This window comes from Capricornis sumatraensis, chromosome X (genome assembly GCF_032405125.1).
Source record: "Capricornis sumatraensis isolate serow.1 chromosome X, serow.2, whole genome shotgun sequence".
Classification (NCBI taxonomy): domain Eukaryota; kingdom Metazoa; phylum Chordata; class Mammalia; order Artiodactyla; family Bovidae; genus Capricornis; species Capricornis sumatraensis.
Genome location: NC_091092.1, coordinates 15,826,423 through 15,834,072, shown reverse-complemented (window position 1 = coordinate 15,834,072; position 7,650 = coordinate 15,826,423).

Sequence of the window (7,650 nt, the reverse complement as noted above, 5' to 3'; positions counted from 1 at the left end):
GGGTAGGTTTACAACTCCAGAAACCACCACTACCACCACCACCCCAAGAGCTTAGTGTACAGTCAATTAGAGTAACTGGTATGCATTTGAGCAAGTGGGCAAGGACGCTTTGGGGCCCATTTGTCTCTGTGGGAATTGTATGTCTTAATCTGTGTATGTGTAACAGTTTTTAGTGGTTTAAGGAAGTGTCTTAGTGTATAGGTCTGTGGGCCTGTGGAGATGCGTGGGAATCTTATGGGTGGAGGTGCCTGAAAGTGGGAAAGACAACCGGCTGCCCAAGGTAGGGGGATGATTGACAGCAGACAGCCCCGCCCCCTTCCCCTCCATTCCTTCCTCTCCTAGTGCATGGAACTATCCCTTGAGTGCGGCAAGTTGTAGCGGGCACCGCTGATCGTGTTTCCCTTTGGGGCACCTTTTATCTAGAAGCCGAGTTCAGTTTCTTCCGAAGTGAGCCACTCTGCCCCTCTACTCCATCCTCTTGAATAAGGAAACAGCCGCCAAGCATCAGCCGAGCCCCGATGAGCCGGGGCCGCGGAACCGCTTAGCAGTCTCCCGGGACCCAGCTCTGGAGGAGCCGCAAGCATGCACCCTGGGTGAGCTGTTGCTATCCCGAGCTCCCCTCCTCTTTCTTACTTTGGGCTACTTTGCCGGACCTGCACTATATTTGTACTTCTGTCACTGCAGAAAAAGTGGCGGTAATCAGCCAAAAGGGGTCGGGGGTCTATGGACAGACACAGGATCCCGGAGAAAACCCATGTTATTCACCCTCCCTCCCGTTTCAGGTTGTGGCTGCTTCTGGTTACTTTGTGCCTGACCGAGGAACTGGCAGGAGCGGTGAGTCTTTTCTGTCGACCCCCTTCCCTCCTTCTCCTTTGACCCCCTCCGCATCCCTCAACACAAATACAACTCTCATGTTTGTGTTAGGGGTCTACACTGTGAAACGGAGTTCACATCACTCTCACTTCTTTGGGGAGTTAGTGGGGTTCTTAGAAAGGAATAGCACAGTGTCAGGCTAATGCCTTCGGGACTCAGGCATCGTTCGTTCCCAAAACTTCGTAAGGGGTTGGGAAAATAAAAGTAGAAGACACAGAAGGCATACATTTCTGAGCGTCTTCCTGGACGACTTGATATGACTGACATCTGATGCCTTTCTCTATATCGATCTACAAGGCAGAAGAAATGTGTTTTTCCCTGGTCTACAGGAACATGAATTGGCACACACGTTTGAAAGTGGGAGGAGTACACAAAAAATGGGACTTGGAAGTACCGCGAATGCTATAGAAGTTAAACTTAAGTATTTTTTTTTGGAGTCCTTTGACAGTACCAGGTGACAACATCTGGGCTCTTTAAGCAGCTAAACTGCACTGATACTACTAGATGATGTTCAGTTTCTGCCCTATGTTTCCTTTTACTGGTTTTCTCTCTCATGGGAAAGTTAAAAGTTAAAGCGGTTTTAAAAGAAAAAAAACTCTAAAACTTAACATTTCATAGGCTGTTTAGATATTATCCATCAAATCGGCCAGGGACTGCAGGCAAAGGAATTTCTGTAGACATTTGGTTAAGAAAAGTTTAATGGATCCCAGAAAGGAATAATTCCAATGAAATTACTTGGTTAAGTTACCAAAGGTGGAGAGACCTTAACAATCAGAGATGCTGCAGTTTTCCAGACTCACTAGCAACTTACGCCCACAGAAATAAACTGTTGAGTTCAAATATGAAGTTGTTCAACTATTGAGTACTATTTCACTGCTCTATTTTTTACAATTCTTAATAATAGCCAGTCACACATATACTCTAAATATATATGTGTGTATATGACAGATAAATATATATTCCAAATCTTTATCTTCTGAGTTTTGACAAGTTTAACTGACTCTATTTTTAATACTTTAAAATTTTAAAAATACTATTTAGAAAGCCATACTTCAGTCAACCCAATAAAATCCCCTAATACTTTTATGGGAAAAAATGAATTACTTGTCGTGGTATATGTCTTTAAGAAAATTTCGGAATAAAGTGAAATGATTTCTCTTATGAAAAGAGAATGATGACAGCAATCTTGACTTTTAACATTTTGTGACCCTTTAACTCAGAACATCAGCTTTTATTGTAAGTGAATTCTACACTTTGTAAGCAGAAGTATTGATCTAGGTTTCCGCACTCTTCTTTTTCTGATTCCTCCAGTATACAAGTTTAGTTATGTGTTACCTTGGGGCTCAATACTACATTTACTGAAAATGCCAGGTTTTGATTAGTTAACAATTTGTCTGGGAATCTTGCCACTTATAAAAATGTCATGTGTGGGCAGGATACCCTCCAGCAAAACCTTTATTTCAGACTGGCTGATGGTATTCAGTGTACTTTTGGGAAAAGCATTAACAAATCATTCTATATAGTTGGAGACTATCCAAATATGGTATCCCATCACTTGAAATCTTTAAAAGTCACTAGAGGATGTTGCCTTCATTTCTCAGAAATATTAAAGCATATCTCCAAACTCAAGCACTACTTTGGGGTGTGGATTTTAGACTCTGACCAATTGTTTTATAATGTCACCTGCTCTGTCAGTGTGACTGACCCTGGAAAGACTAAAATAAACCTTGAGATACACTGACAATAGTTTATAGTTTGCTTTAAGTTCATAACTGCTTCACTGACCTATTGTTTACTTCTGCATAATATCATTGACATTGTAAAGCTTTTTTTTTTTAATTTTTGGAAAAATAGCAAAGAGAAAGAGGAGAGTTAACAGGGTGAGTTCTCAGAAGGTGACTTTTCTGAGGGGAAGTTCTTTATTTTTTTAATTTATTTATTTTAATTGGAGGCTAATTACAATATTATAGTGGTTTTACCATACATTGACATGGATCAGCCATGGGTGTACATGTGTTCCCCATCCTGAACTTTGTTTATACTCTTTGTACTGGATCCTCATCCATATTGGCTGGATGAGAACAGTCAATTTTACTCTCATTTTCAGTTCATCCTCTGGGTTTGTAATGTTTTTCACCTTTCAGATGGTTTTAAATATTTGAATTCTCTATACCTTTCTGACTTATATTAATGAAAAAGAACATAAATAGATTGATAAGAACTATTTTGTGCTTCAGTATGAGAAAGTCTCTTCACTGTGAGAGTTACATTGTCTGTAATGGAGTATTGGTGAGCATTGGCGATAGGGCCATTTAGATGCTTTTGAGTTCTTTCTTTGTCAGACTTTATTAAGCAGTGTTTTCAAAGGGATGGAATGCAAAATGTTAAAACCTAGGATTAAATAATGAATTTTCATTAAATATCTTTTAAAACAATGCTGATCTGTATTTATGTGAAATATTTTCACAATTTATCTGAGTGAAAATTTCTACAGCGTAGAAATTCAAAATATCCATAATCAGTTTTGGTTATTAAGTTCCTAAGGCACAACACACAAAGATTTATTTTAAAATTGTCTCTAACTCTGTAGGAGTTTACTTTCTCAGGCAATGGTAGTCATTATGTTCCTTAAAGGATAGGATTGTTATTGTTTAGTCTTAAGTCATGTCCGACTCTTTTGTGACCTCATGAGTTGTAGCCTGCCAGGTTCCTCTGTCCATGGGATTTTCCAGGCAAGAATACTGGACCGGGTTGCCATTTTCTTCTCCAGGGGATCTTCCTGACTCAGGGATCAAACCCACATCTCCTGCATTGGCAGGCTGATTCTTTACCACTGAACCATCATGGAAGCCCTCTGGGATAGGATACTTGATAAATTATTATCTGCATCTTGTTAGAGAAGAAACGAAAAAACTCCATGTCTCGTCATAGGCTGATATGTTTAAGGTTAAAATATATCCCAAATTAGTCAGGATCCTTATGTTTTCTTCCTACTTTGCCCCAAGCTGTTTACACAAAATGCTCCAATATGACCAAGTGTATGTAAAAGTCAAAGCCCAGTGGGAGAATTACTTGAGTGGCGAAGGGGTAAAGGGGAGAAAACACCTCTGTCTATTATCAGCTCTGCCTAGAGCACAGGTAAAGCACCTTTAGCCATGTTCAAATCACGGTCTGATTGAAATACAAACTTCTTAAAGTTGTAGTAACTTGCTCAAGTTGGTCCCTTCCAATTTGATTTTCAGCCATAATCACAGTCATCAAAGTATGAATGGAGTGTTAAGGTTTTTCAGATGAAGAAAATCCCTTCCTAACTAGGGATCAAGAGGAATATTTGCCTTATTTGGGGCTGTCTCTCAGATTTCTTTTGCTTTTTCTTTTATAAAACAGATTTACTGAGATGTACTTTAAATACTATAAATTCACTCATTTATGTATATTATTCAATGAATTTTAGTAAATTTGCCAAGTTTTACAACCATAACTATATCCAGTTTTAGAACATTTTCATCACCCCCAATAAGATCCTTCATATCCATTGAATTAATCCCTGCTCCTACCTGCAAGCCCAGGTAAGCATGGATCTCTTTTCTGTCTCTATAGATTTGTCTTTTCTGGACATTTCATATAAATAGTACCATATAATATATAATCTTTTGTGTTTGGCATTTTTCACTTAGCATTAATATTTTTAAAATTCATTAATGTTGTAGCATGTATCAGTAGTTTACTCTTATTTTTAGTATTGGTATTGGTATTTGGTATTGGTATTCCACTATGAGGGGGCTTCCTAGGTGGTATCAATGGTAAAGAACATGCCTGCCAATGCAGGAGACATAAGAGATGAAAGTTTGACTCCTGGGTCAGGAAGATCCCCTGGAGGAGGACATGGCAACCTACTCCAGTATTCTTGCTTGGAGAATCCCATGGACAGAAGAGCCTGGTGGGCTATAGTCCATGGGGTTGCAGAGAGTCAGACACAACTGAAGCAATCATCAAAGGACTACATAAATAGGTAACAATAGATGATCATGTAGTTACATTATGGACAGGTCAAAAGAAACATTTCCAATAGGAGTGAAGGGGAAAATAGATATTTAATGTGGAACTAAAGAGCCTGGGCTTCCCTGATGGCTCAGTGGTAAAAAAAAAATCCACCTGCCAATTCAGGAGACCCAGGTTTGATTCCTGGGCCGAAAAGATCCCCTGGAGAGGGAGATGGCCACCCACTGTAGTCTTCTTGCCTCGGAAATCCCATGGACAGAGGAGCCTGGCAGGCTACAGTCCGTGAGATTGCAAAGAGTTGAACACAACTTAGCGACTGAACAACAACAACTAAAGAAACAGATATATCACTATCTATCTCAAATTTGTTTCATTATATATTTTGATTCTATTTTAGTATGATTGGTTTCTGTTGTAATCCCATGTATTTTACTGACTGTGTTTAAGAATATTATTCTGAGAGGGAGTCAGTAGATAGGCGTCACTTGACTGCCAGAGTAATTCATGGTATTGAAAAAGAAACTCTTTAGTTACATATTGATTTTTACAATAAACAATTTGTGGCTGACCCTGGGTCAGGAAGATTCCATGGAGTAAGACATTAAAACCCACTCCAGTATTTTTGCCAGGAAAATTCCACGAACAGAGGAGCCTGGCAGGCTACAGTTCATGGGATTGCAAAGACTGCATGACTGAGCATGAGCATGGAGGCATCTCCAGATGTGAGGGCATTTGTATTGACTACAAGTGCCAACAGCCTTTTAGACTCTAGGCATATTATGGTATTTCTAGTAAACATGCCCCTGTATTTTATAAGATCATAGTCAAGCAGGAGCAAAGTGTGCCCTTCCCCTAATTAATTCATTAATATAATATTGAAACAAATAGATTGACCTCAGTTATCAATACATATTGAGTTTTGCTTGCTTTCATTTATGCATAATTCTGTGATTTCACCACCATGCTTGGAGTATAGACTTGTCCTATCCTGTGTAAATGACAAGACATACACATATAGAAGAAGATATTAGGAAAACACCATGCTGTATTAAACTATGAAGTCCTTTTAAGCTGACCAAATATCCCAGTGGGGCATATCATAGGGCTCTAACTTGTTTTAAAGTCTAGCTAAATATAAATACAGACCAATAAGCATGTCCAAAGGACTACAGTGATGGGGAAATCAACAAAGAACAGTTATGCACTTTTTTACCATCTGTAATTTATCCCTCTCCTAGGAATTTTTTTTCTTCTACAAACAATATTGAATTAACCTCCAGTTAAAATAAATAAATTTATATTTTAAAAACATAAATAAAAGGCAAAGCAAAAGTTATATCTTATTTAGCTTATTTGGGGGGGCAAATACTAATATTAAAGTAATAAACTGAAACTACTTTCAGTTTTTCATGACTTTACAATAATAAAAGCACAAAGAAAAGTTAAAAAAAGAAATCTCTTCCATTATAAAAACAAATAAAAATTTTAAATACATGGCTTCATTTCCCTCTGTAACTCTAACCCCCTCAATCACATTACTGCCAAATTCCTGGTCACTGTCTACTCTTCTTCAACAGCCATTTACCCTTAAGCCTATTACAGTCTGGAATGAGGCCATTCTACCAAAATTCTCCTCTTTTGAGTTATTAATAGATACCTAACTGCCTAGCCCAAAAATGTCATTGTAGTCCCCATTCTATCTGACTTGTTTAATGTAGTGCTTGGTATTTTCTAATCATTTTCAAACAACCTTTCCCCTTTTGTCTTCTGAGTCATGATGCTTCATTGTTTCTCATTACACTTGTCTGTTTTTTTTGGTGGGAGGAAGTGGACAGTGCCATGGCTTGCAGGACCAGGGATTGAACTCTCGCCATTGGCAGTGAAAGCACAGAGTCCTAACCACTGGACTACCAGGAAATTCACTCTGATATTTTTATTGTATTCATTCAATATTTATTTATTGAGCAGCCACTGTATTCTCACTAGTATACCATGCTCTGGTGACACAGTGGTTAACAAGTCAGGCATGATCTTTGCCATCACAAAACTCATAGTCTTCATCACTCCCTGCTCATAAAATGCTGGTTTTACTCAGTACTGTTATCCTTTCTTTCTTCTTGCTCCAACAGTTCTAACTATGCCTCCTATACATCGATGACTATCAAATTTGAATTTTCAGGCCAGGTGTCTCTTTGTAGCTCCGAACTTTTATTTCCAGTTACCTATTAAGTCCTTGTGGGCTTCCCTGGTCGCTCAATGGTAAAGAATTCACCTGCCAATTCAGGAGATGCAGGAGACACAGGCTTGATCCCTGGGTCAGGAAGATGCCCTGGAGAAGGAAATGGCAACCCACTCCAGTATTCTTCCCTGGAGAATCCCATGGGCAGAGGAGCCTGGAAGCTTGCAGTCCACAGGATTGCAAAACAGTCAGACATGACTGAGTGACTGAACAATGACAGCTAAGTCCTTGTACCTATATCTCATTTAGTGGATACATACAAAGCACTTAAAACGGTGCCTAGAGCTTAGTCTAAGCACTCAACCAATGCCAGCTCTAATTGTGTTGTATTACCCCAAAACACAGTATATCCAAAAATGAAATTATTTTCTAGTCCTTATCACGGCACTCCAACCTGCTATCTTTTTTTGTATTTGTTCAGTGTCATCACAATCCACCCAGTTTCAAGTGAGAAACTATAGAATATAGAATCAGGCACCGACCCTCATTATCTCCATCTCTGTCAAGTTATGTTAGTTTTACCAAAAACCTGCATC